We start from the raw sequence: 20,939 nt of genomic DNA, 5'->3' as shown, positions 1-20,939 counted from the left end.
GATCCTGGGTATGTCACTTCACCTTGTTTGACTCAATTTCTCCATGTATAAAATGAGCTGGAGAAGAAAATGGCAAAGCACTCTAAGATCTTTGCCAAGAAAACCCCAAGTGGGGTCAAGAAGAGTCAGATATGACTGAAAAATAACTGAATAACAAAAACATACACATATGTACATAATTATGTAAACACACACATATATGTTACAAGTAAATACAAACTCATTACAATGTACTTTTGGAAGGATGCTAGCCATTGTGGGGATCAGCCAAGGCTTCCCGTAGATTTTGGAACTTGAGTTGAGTCTTAAAGAATTTGAGGAGGGTCACCTACACAATGGAAGCAGTGATTAAAACAATGGGCAAGAATCTTACAGAAAGTGTCAAGGGGCTGCCAGAGCATGGGGAAAGAGTAGGTGCATAAACAGAAAACCAAGAACCCGTGACAAAACTAGTTCTCCAACTTTTTGGTTTCAAACTTTAAATTCTAAAAAGTTTTAAGGACCCCTCCATAAGAGTTTTGTGCATGCATTCTATATTGCATCTTGGGCCATCTCCAATTGTCCTGATGCATATCTGGCCACTGGACCCAGAAGAAAGTGAGGCTGGTGACTGTGCACAGCCCTCCCTCCCTCATTTAAATCAAAGTCAACTGCAAGTCATGTCATCATCTCCCTGGTGTCATGGTCCTCTTTGAGAATGAGGGACAAACATAATTTACCGAATTACGTAATAAATTACATATTTACCAAATGGATATTTGATTACATGTTGATATTTATCAAATTACATATTACAAATTAAAATATCTTAGTGATATTATGAAAAGAGTTTTGATCTCATGGACTCCCACCCTGTGGACCCTTGGCCACACTTTGAGAACCCTTGCTTCGTGGTATTAAAAAGAGTAACTCAAAGGAATGATGATAAGGTCTTAAAGAAAGAAATTTATCCAAGAAAAGGAAGGTGTCTTTTTATACTCATATAGTTTCAGGAACTTAAGGAAAACCCTAAAAGTGATCAAGTTCTGAAGTCACAGGACTGTAGATTTGAAGCTGGGAAGGACCTCATAGACTGTAATCCAACCTTTTCATTTTACAGATGAGGAAACTGAGACCAAGACAAATTAAGTTACTTGTGCAGGGACCAGCTAGTAGAAAGTCAGCAGACTGGGATTTTGAACCCAGATTCTTTGACTTCAATCTCAATACTCTTTCTGCTGGTTTTTCTTGCTCTCTCCAGGTGTTTGGGGCCTTCCCTCATTCCCTCAAATGATTTTGTATATACTTTATGTTTATTTATGTGCATCCCTTCCCTGCCCTGCCCCTCAATGTAAGCGTCTTGAGAGCAGGCACTTTTTTCTTTGCATTCCCAGCACCTGACCCATAGCCCAGTGCAGGGCCCATAGAAGCTATTTATTGAATTGAACTAGACAACACCACTTTCTCTTAATTTAGAGTCCGAGTTGTTGAATTCTGCCCCAAAGTAGAGTCAGGATCCTTTGCCAGGCTTCAGAAACAGTGAGTGCTTTTTTCATAGCAGTCTCTTGCTCGTTTATTTGGTTTTCCCTTGTAATATGTTATTTTTATTTTTGTTCTGAATCCCTTTGAGTACATAATCTTTCCCATAATACCTTGTGGGTCCTCCTTTATTGCGTGTATTATTCTCTGTTTTCTCTTTTGTATCATCATCTGCTTAAGAAGATTAAGTGGTGTACTAAAATTAATTGATTCTTTCTCTGGCATTAGGACTGAGCTCTAAATCAATTCCACTTCTTTGATTCCCTTTTAATACTTGACAACCTCAACAGTAACCAGTTTATGGCTCATTGTCTTTCCCACCCACCCATTCCCCCAGTCTAAGCTATCATACCGATTTTGAATGTCTTATGTGCCTTAACCCTTTTTATGAAGATAGACAGTATGGTCATCTAATCAGGCAACAACCACTTTGAGAGAAAGAGAATTTCTATCAGTCCTTATCACAAATGAACATCATTGGTAAATATCTCTAGAGACCTAGGGGGGGGCCATAAGCAGCACCCAGGCCAATGGCCTCCTTGTACAGAGGAGGTACAGACTGGAGAAAGCAATGGTCCACAGGAACACAGCTCATATGAGCTAGGGCTAGGATTATTGTCCTATTGTCCATTTGTCCAAGACTTACTCCTTATCCTGGGCTGCTGCCCTTCTGGTCTCCACCCCACGGTGGCCCTGTAGATGTCTCATGTTTTGTCCTGAAAGCATGCTGCCACCAAATGGGTACAGGGGGAAAAGCACTTGTCTTGGAGTCAGGAAGACTGGCTTTCAAATTAGCACCATTCACTTATTAGCTTTGTGAGCAAATTGTTTAACATCAGTTTCTCTCAGTTTCTCCATCTACAAAATGGAAATAATAACAGCTTCCTCCCAGGGTTGTTGTAAGAATAAAACAAGATATTTATAAAGTACTTTACAAACTGTAAAGCACTAAAAGTTACCTATCATTAATGTGTTTCTTCTGTAAAATTTCACATGAACTCAAGAGTGACACTACTCTACTATCACCACCACCACCACTACTACCATTACTACTACTACCACCATCACCACCACCACCACCACCACCACTACCACCACCGCCACCATCACCACCACTACTACTAATACCATTACTACTATCACCAACATTACTATTACTACTATAAAAATGACTTTAAGGTTTGCACGATAATTTGCTTATATTATCTCACAGAAACCTTATGAGGCAATGCTACAGGGAGTTTTATCTTCATTTTATAGAGGAGAAAAAGGGGGCTCAGAGGTTAAGTAACTTGCCCAAGATCACACAACCAGTATATGCTAGAGACAAGATTTGAACTCGGTGTCTCTTGCCTCCAAGTCTAGTACGCGAAGCTGGAAGAGACCTCCAAAACAGCTCATCAATCCTTTTCAGGCACAAGAATTCTGTCTACAATATATTGCCCATAGTTGTCATACAGTTTTTTCCTTAAAGTGTGATGAAGGGAAAACACTGTTCACTCTTCTGGGGGATGGTTTTAATTGTTAGGGAGTTTTTTCTTACATCAAGCCTAAATTTGCATTTTTGAAATTTGAATTTGACAAACTTTTAAACCTCTCCAAGGTAATTCAAACTGATTTCAAGAGGGAGGAGATGACAAAAAACCAAGGATGTGAGAGGCTTTGTGAGGAAAGTGTCAGGTGTGCTGTCCTTGAGTGTCAGGAGATTAGTCCAGATGACCAATAAATCTAGAAGACATTTCCTTTGCCATCTTCCCCTCTCTCCCTTCCTTCACTCCCACTGTCCATGAGTCTTTTGGTTTCTTTCCTTGGGCTTCTTTCTCATGTGTTTCTAGCTAAGGGTCACTTGGGGGGATTAAACTTCTGGAAGATACAAAACAGTGTGAGATTCTGGCTTCCCTCTTCCTTGGGAGTTTCTCATCCCTCTTGTTTCCACCCTTGGGGGATAAGCAGAACAAAACTAACCTGTCTTCTCCATAATAGTTCTTCCAGTACTTGAAGACTATCCCCTCTCCCCAAAGACTTTTCTTTTCTAGCCTAAACCTCCCTAGTTTCTTTAATGAATCTTCGTGGAGTGTGAGCTTGAGATCCCTCCCCATACTGGATGCCCTAATGCCCATCTTAAAATGTCTCCTTTCTGCACCTTGCCAAGCACAAACCTCAGCAAATATGCTGATGGGTGGGTTTGCCAACAACCCTCAACTGTGCTATGACTAAAGAGAATTTTCTCTTCTAAAAGCAAATGCGCTGAGGCAGCTCCAGATATACAATCAGATACTGAGGGAGACATTTAAGAGAAGGAAGTGAAAATCAGGAGGACCCTTTGTGGGTCTCTTCAGTTTTTATTGGCATTAATCATTTTCTGTTTTGGTCCAGAACAAGCCTCCATTCTGTTTTCCTGTGGCCATAGACCCAACTCTTTTCCAAGTTGACTCATTGTAAAAAAAGTGACCTTGAGATGAAAATCCCTGCATGACAGCTGCCACTCAACCCCATGAATGGGTCCCAGGGACATCCAACCGCCAACTCTTTGTCTGGCAACTGCTTACCATGCAGAAAAAATAACCTTCGTTCCTGAAAGCTTAGTCTGGGTCATTCTTGGTGTTTTGTTTTTGAAATGTGTGGAGATCTTTTTTGTTTTCCTTTTTAAATTATTCAAAATGAAATCTGAACCACCCAAATTCAGAGGATTCTTTAAGGATTGAGTGGATAAGCAAGCCTCCGACTGGCTTGAAATCCTAAGCATATACTATACTAGTTTAACTCAAATTGTAATTTTAAATTGTCATTGACATGTATGTCCAAAGGATTTGATGTTCTCTTTCTACAATTAAGACTGACTTACGGAGAGTGAATTTAAAAAATAGTAAAAATAGACAATAACCCCACTGTTCCTTCGATTAGTTAGCCAGCAGTTGAATAGCTGGGTGATTCGTAAATGGGATTTATGTAGGTTCTGAAGACCTGTTGCTGTGGCAACCAAGTTCAGAAAACTAACCTCTCTGTGAGTGCCAGGAGATTATTCCAGATGACTAATGAATTCTAGAAGACAATTTCTCCTCACCACCTTCTCTCTCTTTTCCCTTCCTCTCACCCTCCAGGAGGGCGTTTGGCTGCTTTCACTGGGCTCCCTTCACATGGGCTTGTATTTAAGGGTCACCCAGGTGGATTAAAGTCCCTGGAAGGTACAAAATAGTGTGAAATTCTGCCTTTCTACTTCCCTGATATGTAAATACAGCATTCCCATCATGCCATCTACAGGTCCCTCCCTTGAGATTTACCCAGAGGCAGCTTGTTTTTCTCCTGGTATTTTCAGGTGTTCGTAGAATCACTGAACTAAATGCATCTCCATTTATAAGGTTTTAAAATCCATTTTCAAAATCACACATAGTCACTTTGAGATCATGGCTGGTACATAGTAAATGCTTAATAAATGTCGACTGACTGGAGCTGGTTTAAAATTTCTGGAAAACAATTTGAAATTATGGGGGAAAAGTCCCTGAAATGTTCATACCCTTTTATCCTATTTCTAGGCATGTACCCTACGGAAGTCAAAGACAGAAAGATGCCAATGTATAGAAAATGCACACAGCAGCATTTTGTGGAGGCTAAAAACAAAATAAAACTAGAGAGACAGCAGGTACTCATCAATTTGCAGACTGTGATACACTATGTAAACACAAATCTTAGTGCAGGTCAAAGCATGAATAGCTTACAACGGCACAAAGACTTTTGGGATGCTTTGTATAATGGAATAATATTGAATTGTAACATGGGCTAGTGGACAGAGCTCTGAACTTGGAATCAGGAAGATATAAGTTCAAGATATTTCCTAGCTATGTACCTCTGGAACATGCCATTTCATCTGCCTGGGCCTCAGTTTCCTCACCTGTAAAGTCAGATTGTCTTAGAGGACCTCTGAGGTCCCTCCCAGCTCTAAACCTTTGATACTTTATTGGGAATTCAGAGAAACTTGGGAAAATAAGAATGAACTGAGGCTGAGTGAAGAAAGCAGAGGCCAGAGAACCATATGTACACCCAGTGACTACAAAAATGAAAATGGAAAACATCCCTGCCTGAAAGGCAGGAGATCTCAGATGAGAAACAAAGATGAAGCCTGATCCAGGAGGATGAATGAAACCCTTCTTGGCCAAAAGGTAAGAGACTCCCAGTGTGGAATGTTACATCCGCTGTTCGGTGTGATTACTGTGGTGGGGATGGGGAGTTGAAACACAAACAAATCAACCTAAAGCATCATTAAAACTTATTTTTAAAAAATGAAGCCAGTTGTAAGTCACTGGCATACTCTAGGTGATGCCCCTCCCCTTGCCCCCACAATTCCTCTGTATTTTTGTCCAGGTATCTCCAGTACTAGCATGGTGCCTCGAATACAGTAGGAATTTAATAAATACTTATTGAATTGAATTGGATTTAGATAAGCAATACAGGTTATCCCAGAAATCTTAGTGCAGTTTTAAGTGATTAGACCTTTGAGACATTCTAAATATTGATTATAAAGAGGTTTGTTTTTTAAATAAGGCCCTCACCCTATGCAGGAATTTCTTCAAGTTCAAGGGCCAAGACTTAAGATTGCGTACTTTCTGTCTTCCCCACTCTCCTCCTAACCGCCGACTCTCCAAATTCCTGGCTGTCTTCAAGACCCAGCTCTAATGGTTGCTTTTGCAGGAGACTTTCCTTATTCCATCCCCACTCCCCATCTCAACCGCTTAGTGTCCTTCTCTCTAAAGCAACTTATCTTATACGTATCTTTTTTGTGTACTAAGTTGTCAGAGCGCTTAATATATATATATATATATATTAATATGTTAATATTAATATATATTAAGGTCTCTAATACCTGTAGGACACGAAGGACAGCTAGATGGTTCAGTGGATAGAACACTAGACCTAGAGTCAAGAAGACCTGAGTTCAAATCCAACCTCAAAAACTTCCTAGCTGTATGACCCTGGGCAAGTCATTTAAGCTTGTTTGCCTCAGTTTCCTTATCTATCAAATGAGCTGAAGAAGGAAAAGGCAAACCACTCCAGTCTCTTTGCAAGAAAACCTCATGGAAACTTTGGCATAATATAGACCATGGAGTCAGGAAGAGTAGGGTATGACTGAGAAACAAGCCACAAGCTCCTGTAGCAATGATCCCAGTATCCTCTGGACGATAATGGTGGCATCAGACCCGTAGCGGGCCACTCTCTCACTAGCAGTGGCTAATGAGGCTTCTGGGCTCATCACCTCTCTGTTCACACCATCCCTTTTCCCTTCTTTTAATCCACTGGCCAAATGAATTTTCCACCTTCTGTCTAAATTGAAAATCAATACAAGTGTTGAGCAGTAATGGAAATTGTGGGATATGTGCAGGAGAGTTCTCGGGCCTCTTGGGCCTCCTCCAGGATTTACCATTTTAACCAGCAGGCATTTCAGTTTCCCTCGGCAAATAGCATTCTCATACCACTGATTCTAAATTAGGCCAGAGATACTCCCATGGTGACTTTCCCAGAATACAGAGAGGATTCGACTGAGTGTCTCTTCATGACAGAGTATAAATGTCAAAGATGTGAACAAAGATTTCCCAATTTTAAGACCTTTTGTTCCCTCCCTCTTTTTTTAATGTTCGAAGAGAAAGTACAGAGAAATAAATATAGTTTTATGGAACTTGGTGGGAGGAGGAAGTCTGGTACCTTCTGCTGATGGTATGAAATGGAAAAGAGCAACAGATTTGGACTTCGAGAACCTGGGTTCAAGTTCTACCACAACTTCCTTGACCTCTCTGGGCCTCAGTTTCCTCTTCTGTAAAAGGAGAGGTGACTGGGTTGACCCGTAGAGTCTCTTCCATCTTGAGAACCTCTGAGGCTATGAACACTCTCAAAAAATCTGCTAACGTTCAGTGGACGGTGCTTGGAAACAGAACAATCACAAAGCTTTTCTTGCATTTGGGCTAAGGACAAGTACCCTCCCCCTACATAGAGTGTAGCCCACATTTGCGGGATGTGTAGACAGATAGATAGAAGCCCAGTGGATAGCAAGGGGCTGGGACTGGGGAAGAGTTTTCCCTCAACCACCCTCTGGTAGCTTTCTGTTTTCATTAATTCTTGCTAAGCAGATGCTAAAACTTCTCCTGCTTTTCTGCTGCTGAAGGACTCAAAGTGCCCTCCACACGCTTGCATGAGGCACCAGACAAAGCCCTAAGTTGCCCTCCTTCCCAGGGCTATTGTGAGGATGAAATGAGACAATATTTGTAAATTGCTTAACACAGTGCCTGACATATAGTAGGTGCTTAATAAATGCTTGTTCCTTTCCCTTGTCCTTTTACAGATAAGGAAACAGGCCCAGAGAGGTTGGTTTTCTAAGATCATGCAGGGAGTTAGTGGCAGTGTCAGCATCTGGACCCTGATCCTCTGATTTCAAGGTCTTCGTTGTGTCCAGTGCCAAGAGCAGTGACTGGCATTCCATCAACCAGTAAGCTTCATTGATTTCCTGCTGTGTGTCCGGCTCAGTACTAGGTGCCCTCAGGGGGCTCTGATTGTCCGTGGGGGTGGACAGAGAACCAGCACGGTCATAGAACAGGGAGAGGTGTGGTACAACTCCATCTCCTCAGATGCTATCTCATGCAAGCCCTGGGAGCCATCAAGCAGCCCCAAAACTCCAGCAAGGGAAGGAAGAGAGAGTTCCTGAAGGGGTGGGTCCTCCTGGCCTGATGGGGCCAAGGAGGGAGGCACGAAGGTGAGAAGGGGCCTTCTAGAACAATTGAATGTTCCAAACTCAGCATCTCCTGCCTCTAACTTCAAAGTTCCCAATTTAGCAACTCCAGAATATCTTAAGAATTAGAAGAACTTGTGACCTTGGATGAGTCACTCCATGACTCAGTTTTCTCATCTGTCAAAAGAAAGGGATGAGAAGTCCTCCAAGATTCTTCCTAGCTCTAACATTTTAAGTTTTAGGAATACATTTTGGATATCTCTTTGACATAAAGAGAAAAGGAAGGCACAGTGCCTTGAGTGCTGTCAGCTCTTAAATGCTCATTTTAGCTGACAAGTGATAGACAACAATAGAGTTCTCAGGAGTCACAATTTCCTCCAGTGAATATTGTCCAAAGTGATTTAGGTTTTGTGCCTAAAAAAAATACCAGCAAAAACAAAAACAAAACCAGATAAGCTGTAGAACCTTCGCAAGCCAAGGAAAGTCATCTACTTTTCCATTCAGCATTGTGCTGGCTCTGAGAGGCCCAGAACATCAGAAACGTGTCCACAGTCAAATTCCTCCTAGACGGACCAGAAACCTCAAGGACAAACTTAATGTGGCCTTTGAACCTAGGCATTTTTGAGGAGTCATAGTATTCAGTGCCAGATTCAAAGCCCTTGTTTTTTGTCATAATCCATCCTCCACACAGTTGCCAAATGGCTATTCCTCAAACACGGATGGGACTGTGCCACTCCCTAGCTCAAGAATCTCAAGTGACTTCTTATGGTCTCAAGAAGGAAGCATCAAACTCCTCAGACTGGTTTTCAAGCCCTATACAATCTGACTCTTATCTGAGTGTCCAGTCTTATTTCACATTAATCGCATTCAGTCTCTTATATACTTCCATGTATATGTATATATGTGTGTATATATATGCATATATATTATATGTATGTATATACATTATGTGTGTATGTATGTATCTATACACACACCCACTCCCATATTCTTTCTAGTGTTCCCCAGAGGGGCATTCCATCTTCCCGTGGCCTGGGTGTTGTATGGGCTGCTTAGAATGCTCCTTCTCTCCTTAACTTTCTTTAAAGCACAGCTCACAGGCTACCTCCTTCAGAAGGTCTTTTTATCCACCCCCCCCCCCCCCTGAAAAGAGTGCTGGAATTGGAGCTGAGGACCTGTGTTCAAATTCTGCCATTGCTGCCATATGTCTGTGTGATCTCAACCACACCATTTCAACTCTGGGCTCTGAATCTTCATCTGTAAAAGAAGATGACTTTTGAGGTCCCTTCTAACCCTAAATCTATGATTCTACTTCGTAATTTCTTGCACATATTTGACAGATTTATCCTTATGCATGGCCTCTGAATACTACGGAGTCCATAGAACGTAAGTTCCTTTAATACAGGCTTTCAATCCCCAGGGCCAAGTACATATTTAAGTTCCCTGAATGCAGGGTCTTTTGTTGTGGTTGGTGGTGACCTTTTTCTGGAACTATAGCAGGGGCTTAACACCTAATGTTGAATTACAACCTGTTTTGTACAGCTGGCTCTTCTTTTAAGTGTATAATAAATTTAATTTATAGCTTTCAAAGATGTCTTCATCGCTGTTTTCCTTCCCATTCCCCCCATGCCAACTCCATTAAAATGCTTCAGTGTTTTTTCTTTTTCTGCAAATTTATCACTTCTCTCTCTCTGTCTCTCTGTCTCTGTCTGTCTGTCTGCCTCTCTCTCTCTCTCTCTCTCTCTCTCTCTCTCTCTCTCTCTCAGGGAACCAAATTTCCAGGTTGGCCCCCACCTAAAACAGTTCATTCTGGGCTGGAGGTGGGATTTGAACCCAAGCCTTCTTATTCCCATTATACCGCACTAAGGGAAAATGAGGTTCAGTGAAGGGAAGGGATTTGCTCAAGGTCACACAGGGGGTCAATAGCACTTTCAGGACTGGAATTCAAGTTCTCTCTCTCCAAACCCCTTTCTCTCTGTTCCATCCCTAACATCCTCCCTTAGTTGGTCTCCGGATGGAGCCCGTCCAAGCAACAAGGTCCAGGGAAAGGAATGAGGAGGAGCTCTCTCTTTCAGAGCGTTAATGAAGGTCAGAGCAACAGGCCCAGTGTTACCAGAGGGGCCCGCGGGCCGTCTCCTGGAGTGTGGCACTGCCCTCCCGGGACTAGGCATTGCCCAGGCCGGCTGGGGAGCCAGAAGACGGCTCTTTAGGGGACTGCGGCGCAGGCGTCCACGCGGGGAGCGATCACCCGAGGGGGCTGCTTTGTCCCAGGACCCGCCCCGGCTGCTGCATCTCTCTCCCACTCGGTGCTCCTCCCTCCGAGCCCCCGCCCCTTTCCCCCTGGCACCCAGCCGCACTGCTGCCGCTGCTCGCTAAGCTGGCAGCTGACGGACGCTGGGGCCACCGTGCTGTCCCCAGTTCCTGTAGCCTCCGCCTCGTCTGGGAGGGGCCCCAGCTGTCTGGGGACCCAGGGGGCAAAGGGAGAGGTCTTTGGTCACTTGGGCCAAGGCCAGCTGTTACCTGGGGGTGGGGGTGGTGGGAGAGCAAGGAGGGGGGCGGGGAAGCACCCGCAGGCCCTCGGTCAGTTTCTGCTACAGCCACTGCAGCCCGGGCTGCCGCAGCAGCAGCAGCAGCAGCAGCAGCAGCAGCAGCAGCAGCAGCAGCAGCAGCAGCAGCAGCAGCAGCAGCATCGGTAGAAGCAGCACCAGCGAGACAGAGTGAGACCGGGAGAGAAGGAGCGGCTAGCCAGGTGAGCTGGGTGCACAGCCACGGCCTCCCTCCGTGCAGAGCATCTCGCGGGGGCTGCTGCCTGCTGGGCACCGAGCAGCTGGGGACTTCTGCCCGGTTTGCTCTGAGCTGCAGCCCGGGGCGGCCCCCTTCCCCGGGGTTCTCCTCCCCCACCCCACCCTTTCCACCCTGGCTTTGGTCCTCAGTCACGATCACGATGCCACTGCCATGGCTGTACGGCTGGGTGTGCAGGCGGCAGCTTCGTTAGACCCCAGAGGGGGAGAGACCGGAGAGCCAGGCGGGCAGCCCTGCTGCCCCTCCCCCCTTCTTTCTTCCCGAGGTACAGTTTCCCAAGTTGCATCCTTGAGGGTGCGTGGGCAAATGTGGCTCCGTGTGCGTGCCGTCCATCCTTCCCTATACTCCTCCCTCATCCTTCCTGCCCTCTGTGCCTGCCCCGCTGTCCTCAGAGTGGTGGTAGGGGGGTGGGAGAGGGCTCCCCTTCTGCATCCCCCGCTTTGGCCTTGAGGTCCAACCCTCCCAGTTCCCTTTCCCGAGAGCTCTCGTACCTGTCAGGAGGACTCTAACATGGCTGCCTGGGCTGGCCTTGAGGACCTCGGGCCAGTGCCCTTGGCCAGCCTGCCGCGCACTCTGGGCTCCCTTCGCGGAGTTTCCCAGATGAACGGATCTAACGAGCTCGGAGGCCCTCTCCATGCCCCTGAGTCATCCAGTTGAGCTGTCGCATAGAGAGTGGGCAGCGTACGTCCTTCCCCTTCGCTTCACCTTGGGGGGCGCCTAGGACGGGGGTTGCCTGGCAGGGTCGACTCCTGGGCCCTGTTGCACGTCTGCCCTGGACTGAGTGGAGGCTCATTCACTCACTGCCTTGTCTTTACCTCTAAGACTCTAGCCGCAGTTCGGGAGCTGCCTGGGCTGCCTTACCTCCCTGGTGGGGGATGTTTTTGGTCCTTCCCAGCCCGAGGAAGAGAGAAGGAAAAAGTTTTACGTTTCATGATTTTGCAAACGTGAGTCATACCTGGCCGATATGCCTCTTAATGTTGTCCTCACTCACCGGCGAGGCTGACTCGGGTTTTGAGTTCGGCATTTAGGGCTCTGCAGCGTTCTTAGATCTTCTGTTTTAAATCCCGGGTCCTCAGGGTACCTTTGTGCCTTACATTTGCTGCTGTGAATATGGTGACTCCTGTGACTATCCTGCCCAGATGATGCAGCATTTTGGGAAGAAATCCGTCTTAACCATTCAAAATGGCAGCATGCTAAATCAGTTGATCTTTTTAAAGAGCAAAGCCCAGTCCAACATCAATATATTTTCCATATGGTAATAAGTTTCTGATGGAAAGGTCACTATGAATGAATTCTTGCTGTATTCAGCAGAGAAGTCAAAGGCTGTTCAGATTTTAGGAGAAGAATAGGTTTGAGGAAGGATGTTTAAGTATATGTATGTATGGATCGAGGGTTGGACTTTCTGGAGTCTGGAGTCTGGAGGATCCAATTCAAATCGGGTTTCAGTCATTGAGTGACTCCTCGACTGTCACTAAACCACTCTCAGGCTCAGTTTTTCATTTATAAAATAGGATATTAACAGCACCTACCTCTCTCAGCCTCTGTTTCCTCATCTGGAAAATATCACCTAGTTCACAGGATTGATCCCAGGATCAAATGAAATAATATGTAACAAGTGCTTATAGATACATAAATCCTCATTATTTTTACACCTTGGTTACCCTAATGATTTTTTTTTCCCTTCCAAAGCACTAACCCTCCAACATTGAAGAAATAGAACTGGAAGGTCTAATCATCTAGAGATCATCTAGTTATTTTCCAGATAATGAAACTGAGACCTAAAGAATGGGAATGACTTGTTCCAGGAACCAGAAGAAGTATGGAACAGAGTCAGGACTGGAACCCAAATCTTTAGAGTTGGAGGCTAGTGTTCATTCTGCTATACAATGAGCCTTCCAGGAGAGGCCAGGAGCTGAAGGAAGGTGTCTTCTGTGGAAATGTGCTATGGGATTTGATTGACCTAGCTGCTTGGCTTCTTTGAATGAATGAGAAGTTGATTGGTTTGATGGCTTCCTAAAGAATAACTTTTGTATTACATTGTATTACATTACCACCCCCTCTAAGGTTTCTTCCCCTGTCCTTTGTCTTTATGTTGTATGTTTTGTATTTGATATTGTGACTCCCCTATTAGAATTTAACGTCTGGATGACAGGTATGTTTTTGCTTGTCCTGCACATACTAAATGCTTAGAGAATGTTTGTTGAATGACTGATATGGAATCAGATGCTTGTTTACTCACATGCTTTTTTTTTTTTTTACGTGAAATCTGGCCTCTTTTGTCAAGTAAGAGGTATCATTTAGGTTGGGCACCATATATTCATTCAACAAATATTTATATAATACGTAATATGTACCAGGAAGTGGAATGAAAAGGCTAATAGGAACAGTCCCGGGTCTCACAGATCTTATGTTCTTTGCAACATGTACACAGATAGATCCATAGAAAATATGTACAAAGCTGGTTTTGTTTTTTATGGGGACGGGACCCTAATAAATAGAGGTGTCAGGAAATGCACATAGGACATTTCAGCTAAGCCCTGAAGGAAAGTTCTGGATTTCAAGAGTCAGAAGTGAGGAAGATGTGCCTTCCAGTCTTGGAGGGACAGCCTAGGTAAAGGGAGGTGAACCACTGTGTCCAAGACCCATTGGGTGGGAATGGATAGTTCATGAGGGGGAGTGGTGTGAAATCAGTGTGGAAAGACAGGATGGGGAGAGAACATGAAGTGCTTTACATATCAGATAAAGAAGTTGGTATGTTAGTCATAAAGAGCCCTGAGATTTCTTGAGCTGGGGAGGGACTTGGGTAGATCTTCAGAACTGGTACACATACCGCTCTCTGAATACAGGCAGCGTAGTTACTGTCAGGTGTCATTGGACTACTTGGTAGTGTTTTCCTCATGAAATTATATATTATTCTATTAAAACTTGACAACTTGATAAACATTTATTAAACCTGTTGCCTATTATAACATATGCCAGATTCTCTGCTAGGCAATGGGAAGCCAAAGACAAAACAGAAACAATCCCTGCCTTCAAAGGGTTTACTTTAAACTGGAGTATAGACACAATTTAATCAGATACAGGGAGAGATCACTGAAGACCAGAAGTATCAGTCACATTCAACAGGCATTATGGAATGCCCACTGTGAGCCTGGCACTGTGCTGGTGTATAACCAGGGACTACCTCGAGTTTGTATTTGTATCCCCAGTGCTTGGCAGTTTGGGGGACATCGTGTTTAAAATGCTTTTGATACAAAGACAAAATCTGTCTTCAAGGAGCTTATATTCTACCTGGAAAACTTGATGTCATGTGTTTATGTAGCAGAGGAATACTAAGAGAGGCAGCACATTGGAGTCGATAGAGAGACAGAAAGACGTGTGTTGGAGCCTTCTAGCTGAGGCTTCCTGGTGCAAAGATTAAGCTCTTAGGGCACTGAAGAGCTCACTGCTACTCAGAAAATAATTGTTGGTTTTCATTTTTGGAGGGGGTTGACTCATTAAAAGTTCCCCAAATTAATAAAATATGAGAGAGGGAGAGAGAAAGAGACAGACAGAAAGACACAGAGAGAAACAGAGAGATAGAAAGAGACAGAGATGGAGGAGAGACAGAGACAAATAGAGAGACAGAGAGACTGAGACAGATAGGTAGAGAGCCATAGAGAGACAGAGAGGAAGAAGAGAGAAAGAGACCCAAAGACACAGAGATAGAGACAGGAGGAGGAGGAGGGGGGGGGGGGAGAGAGAGAGAGAGAGGGAGAGAGGGAGGGAGAGAGAGAGAGAGAGAGAGACTGAGAGACAGAAACAGAAAGAGATTCAGATAGAGACAGAGGGACATACGCGGACAGAGACAGAGAGGAAGAGAGAGAAAAAGAGATCCAAAGACACACAAAGAAAGAAAAAGAGACAAAGACAGACATAGAGAGAGATAGAGAAAGAGAGACTGAGACAGGCAGGCAGTCAGAGGGGAAGAGAGGGAGAAAGGGACTCAAAGACAGAGAAAGACAGAAACATATAGACAGATAGAAGCAGAGAAAGACAAGACAGAGAGAGACAGAGATTAAGAGGGAAGGAGAGAGAAAGAGAAATATGGAGACAGAGATGACAGGTGGTAGGGATCAGAAAATCTTTATAGAAAAACGCTATTTCTTTAGCTTATATTGTGGATATTTTGAGCAGTGTTCAGAGTGCCTCCTTTCCTCACCTGTCTTAAAATCTTTGCTCTTCCTTCTGAGCACTGTTCAGGCATCACCTCTTACAGAGCTCTGCCTTCAGTGATTTTCACCTATTTCCCTCTTGAAGTGATATTATCTAGTGATATTTAAAATGTGCTGCATGTTCCCTCCTGTAGAGTTTAAGATCCTTGAAGGCAGGACTGGTTTGTTTTTTGCCTTTGAGTCATCACCAAGAGCACAATGCCTAACACCTAGTAGGAACTTTAAAATGTTTGAATTAAATTGTTTTTTAGAGTGATTTTTTCATGGAGTTTAATCTTTGATCTATGCATTCAACAAAGCATTTATTAATCACCTACTATGTGCCAGGCACTGTGCCACTGCCTGCCCTCAAGGAGCTGATATTTTATTGGTGGAAAACAACCCTTACACGGAGAAGTAAACACAAATGGAGACAAAGTAAATGCAAAGTCATTTCAGCAGTGCAGAAGGGAGGAGGGAACTCCCAACTGGAGAAATCATGGGAGGTCTTTTGTAGAAGGTGGCATTTGAGCTGAGCCTTGGAGGAGGCTAGGGAGTTTAAGAGGCAGAAAACATTCATCTTGGTCATAGTCTTTGGGAAGGGAAGAATGTGCATTTTGAGATTTCATTTTTAAAAATAAATAGGGCTTGTAATATCTTTGATAAAAGATTTTTTTTTTTGAGAAACTAAATGGGAGTCACAATAGTATAGCTATTCATCTAAAGCAAGATAAAAGCGAAAAGCAAATACCATAAATAACCTAGTAGATTTTACAGTGGTTTTTGAGGCAGCCTTGGTGAGGAGGGTGATTGATTCATTTTCGGGTGAACCTGAATTTTTCACGCCTAATTTGGGTCGAATGGTTTACAAGTTGTCAGAAAAATGAAGCTGGGGTTAGGACTAGAGAGGAAACAGAGCAGGGGCCAGATTTTCTGTTTGACTGTTCCATGTGCCTCTGGAGGATGGCATTTGGACCCCCGTTAGGCAGAAGGACAATATCTAGAGAGGGAAGGTGGAGAGGATTGCCGTTGGAAAAGAGATACTGAGATGAAGAGGGGATAGATGGGAGAGCTTGTGCCTGGTGGGTGTGTGCTTTTGATGAAGGAAGATTTGAGTTCACTGGTTGTGAGAGCTGGGCTAGGAGTGAATGTAGAGAACTGAGACATCTAACAGTAAGCACCATGGAGCTAGAGCGAAAGGTGGTCTCCTCCAGTATCCTGACATGGCCCTTCACCATGTCCATTGCAACAGGTTAGCTGCCTCCATCACTAACAGTATGGGTGGCCAGAAAAGAAATTCATGAAGGCATTAAAGAAATGAACATTAAAAATCTAGCTTGGTAGCCTCTCTCTAGTTCTGGTCAGCTTACCTTTCTGCTCTTCACATTTTGGGGCACATCTTATTTTGTGCCTTTAAGTACTGTCTTTTTCTGACACAATGGCTGAAGATTGAGTTGTACGACAGAATGCTGGAACCACTCGAATTTAGCAGCTTTCTTGACAAACATTGGCAAAATGGAAATGCCTCCTTGTTTATGGATTGTTGGATGATTTCTGCAGTCATAATCTTGAAAACAGGTCTTGCCCCTCAACCCCTTAAGAATATGTGGTCAGTTTGTCTGCTTTCTTTTTATAAAAAAGAAGAGTAAAAAAATAAAAATGTTAAAATATTGATTTAATATTAAAATATTTTAAAATATTTTTAAAAATATTCTGATATTAAGAGCATAAATCTGTGAGGGATCCAGAGCTACCTAGTTCAGCCTTTTCATCTTATAGAAGAGGAATTTGAGATAGGGAGAACTGCCTAGAGCCACTCGGGTAGTGAGTGGCAGGGATTCCCGGTTCTCTTTCTCAAAATCCAGAGCTCTCGTTATGGTCCTTCCTTCCCAGTATGCTATATTTCCAATCTTCCAGTTTTTCTTTAAAGAATTCCAGATACACCAGACCTGTTTTGCTCAACTCACTTGAAAGAATTATTGGCATTCCTGCTAATCTGATAATGGTAAATTATATGCAAAGAGAAACTGATTTTCTAGATTGTATCTCTCCTATTGAAATATCAATGAGGAAATTATGTCACTTTATTATGGAGTTCTTTAAATTAAAACATGGACTGGTATGAAATATAGAATGCTGGGGAGTCAAGGGCAGAGGGAAGTTACAGGAAAGCAGATTTCAGGTCAACATAAAGAAAAACTTCAAAACTACTGGAATGGAACCAAAGAGGAATGAGGTGCTGTGGGAAGTGGTGGGTTCTCCATCACTGGAAGTCTTCAGACGTAGGTTGGTGGCCTGTATGCTTTGTCCTGTATGCTGCAGAGGGGGATCCTGATCCAGTGCAGGTTGGCCTGGAGGCCTCTGGAGCTCTGTTCTGCTCTGAGTTTCTACAATTCTGTGAAACGTAGCAATATGTCATGGACTGAATTTTATTAGTGTTGGCATGAGCTGATGTGGTTTGCAAACCCTCTACGCAGATGGTCTCAGAGAGCTGTTCCAGCCAGAAAATTTGTCACCATGAGGCCAACCTGCTGCTGAGCTATTCCAGATTTAGCAGGCCAGTCCTTGATCTTCTGTTGACCCTTACTTGAGGACCTTGAAATTTGGTGGAACCTGCTGGAGAGTTTGCACTCTCCCTTGTGTGGCCTTAGGAATCTAGACTTTGTCTCCTCGTGATGCTCTAATCTTCTCAAGGCAAGGTTTTTTCCCCCTTTGTGTGCCCAGTGTGGTTCCTGGAACACAGTAGTTGCTTAATAAATGCTAGCTGACTGCAGTGGAGTTTGGTGAAAGGATAAATAAATTATCATTGTCTAAGATATTTTTCCAGGTTCATTCTAATAAGCAAATCTTTTGGTGTTAGAAAGAAACAGCTTGCAGCGGGGAGAGATTGAACTGGAGTCAAGCCAATCTGGGTTTCAAGCTGTGTGCCAGGGTCAAGTAAGATGCTTAACCTGGGAGGGAATAAGGCAACTCTCTAAGAGAAGAGTTATTAACCTTTTGTGTGTCACAGACCCATTTGGCATTCTGGGGAAGCCTATGGAACCCTTCTCAGAATCTTTTAGGTGCATAAAATAAAGTATGTAGGATTACAGTGGACACCAATTATATTGAAACGTAGATATCAACATACACACACACATATATACGTACATACATACATCCACACATGCACATACCTACAGTGGAAAGAGTCTGGAGTCAGGAAGAGCTGAATTCAAATCTAGCCTCAGACACTGGGCTAGTCACTTCACCCTGTTTGTCTCAGTTTCCTCATCTGTAAAATGAGCTGGAGAAGGAAATGGCAGACCACTTCCCATATCTCTGCTCAGAAAACCCCAAATGGGGTCTCAGAAAGGACTGAACAGCAATGACGTGCCCCAAGGTCTAACAAGTAGCAAATGGTGGAATTAGGATTCACCTCTGGGTCATCTGGCTTGAAATTCAGGACTCTCAATGGTGCTGCCTTCCCATTGCACTAGATCTCTCAGTTCCCCCTTTTATTTAAAGAATTCCACCATCAAAATTACTTTACTTTATTAATTTACTCATTTACATTTCAATAGAAAAATACAAGAGAAAATCAGTTTCTCACTGGGTTGAAACTCATTCCATTTATAGTCCAGCAGAATGCCAATAATTCTTTCAAGTGAATCAATACAGTAATTTTTTGGGTGGTATTTAGGGGGTGGGTGGGAAAGGAATAGGGAATCAGTCTGGATAATTGTTTCATTTACTTTTGTTAGAAGAAAGCAGTTCACGCCAGGATACCAAGAGCTAATTAATAATTCTAAAATCTCACTGGGATAGACATTTTCATGCTGCCTTGGACTAAATCTTTTCCTTAATAGAGTGGATGTTGACTAATGAGGAACGTTTCTAGAAGCTTCACTGAGAGAGATGCAGGGTATTCTGTGGGAGAGAGGCCATTCATAGCCCCCAGTGATTGAGGGAGCATGCCTTCAGTTCTGTAAACATTGCCTGAACTTGAAGACAAAGACCTTTTTTTCTGACCTAGCTTCCTCCCTCCTTGTCTAGACATTCTAGGAGCTGTTTCCTAGTTACATATGACCAGCATTTCAACCCCCCAAAGGGGTTAACTTTAGTCTCCTTTCAGCAGCCTAGAGAGTGACTATTGAGGCATTAAACTCCTTATGGCTGGACTTCATTAGGACACAATTCACATCTTTCCCCTATAACTAGCCATGAGTGTCGATAGGACTCAATGGAAATTCAGGGTTGATTTGATGAAAAGACTCAGCATAGAACTTAGGTTAAATGTATTGACTAGCTTCATAAAGTTCTGGAGAACGGACATGGAGGGGAAGGAGTTGGGGAATGTAGATGCATGGTGTTGCCTACACCTTCAGAAGAATTCATGCTGTCTGGTAGTGAGTAGTAATTCTGGCATCCTTGAGGAGCAACACAGAGAGTCCTGGGATGAGGAAGATGAAAGGTATCCTCAGATAAACTGTTTAAGGGGGATGAGGAAGACCTCATAGAACTTTAGACTTAGAATCGGGTGGATTCAGAGGTCATTTATTTCCATCTCCTCAGTTTGCTGACTAGAGGTTCAGTGATGTGCTAAACAGGTCATTAGTAGCTGAATCTGGATTCAAACTAGGGTCCTTTAATTCTAAATCTAATGTTGTTTCCCTTACCTGTCTCATAGAGAGACTTTACATTTGGGATGTAGAGCCTGGTTCAGGAGACCCTGGTCTTCTTGGGAAACCACCTTAATGTTCTGACTGAAGGTTGATTCAGAGCCCAACTGTGGGGCTGTGCTGTATAGAGGCCACAGATTCTGAGGGAGAAGTGAGGAGAGGAAGCACTATTCTCCTGGGCTATATGGCCTCAGAGGCAACTACTTATTTTAACTCATTTTTACTACCCAGGCATTAGGCTTAGTGGTTTTTATCTAGTAAAGGAATACAGGTGCTGCCATCATCCTCTAAATTACAGCATGCTGGGTCAAAGCACCCATTGTCCCATCCTACTTATGCTTCTGCTGAATAGATTTTCTTTTTGATGAGGGAAGGTTCTATGGAGAAGGGGATACTGGGAAAAGTCTGTGAAGTAATAAATGAAAGCTATCACTTAAACTTTTAAAAATTAAGAAGATACTGCAACAAAAACAATGATCCTGCAGAACTCTTGACATGTCATTGTAAAGGACACAATTAACCAGTATGTTATTTTTGAAGCACTTATTATATTCAAGGTCTTACGTTAGAAGCCAGGGATCCAAAGACAAAAATAAATCAGCCCTTTGTCCTCAAGAAACTTAAATTCAAATGAAAAATATGTCATATGCACCCAAAAGGATATCTAGAATATATACAGCATGAAGACAAAGGAGTTTGGGGGAGGGAGCACTAGCCCCTTTTCATGTGTCACATAGAAGGTAGGGTTGGAAGAAAATCAGGAATTCCAAGGGGTAGAAATGAGAAGGCAGTAGATTCCAGGTATGGGGCAGAGCCATTGCAGAAGCATGGGGACAGGAGATGGTTTGTAGCATGTAAAGAGCAGTGAGTGCATCCAAATCACAGATTGTTGGGAAGGAGCTGCCTCAGTTCTGGTCTGGTGCAAGGGGTCCTTCAGAGCCCGTAGGTTCAGAAAAACAATTCAACAACCCCAGTGAGAAGTAATCCCCAAGGAGGTTAAAAACAATAGCATTCCATGAAGGTATAAAGCAGATAAAAAGTCTGGGGCAAAGA

At 43.5% G+C, this 20,939-nt stretch overlaps 1 protein-coding gene across 1 annotated transcript in view; it reads left to right on the top strand.

The window, feature by feature from the left end:
- The first annotated feature begins 10,591 nt into the window (after positions 1-10,591).
- SCRN1 (secernin 1) overlaps positions 10,592-20,939 on the top strand; it is a 61,349-nt gene continuing 51,001 nt past the window's right edge. The window contains exon 1 of the mRNA XM_072651042.1: positions 10,592-10,979. The gene's annotated coding sequence lies outside the window, so the exon portion shown is untranslated. The remainder of the gene's footprint in view (positions 10,980-20,939) is intronic.

Source organism: Notamacropus eugenii, chromosome 3 (assembly GCF_028372415.1).
Source record: "Notamacropus eugenii isolate mMacEug1 chromosome 3, mMacEug1.pri_v2, whole genome shotgun sequence".
Lineage (NCBI taxonomy): Eukaryota > Metazoa > Chordata > Mammalia > Diprotodontia > Macropodidae > Notamacropus > Notamacropus eugenii.
This window is presented reverse-complemented; position numbering and strand designations above follow the sequence as displayed.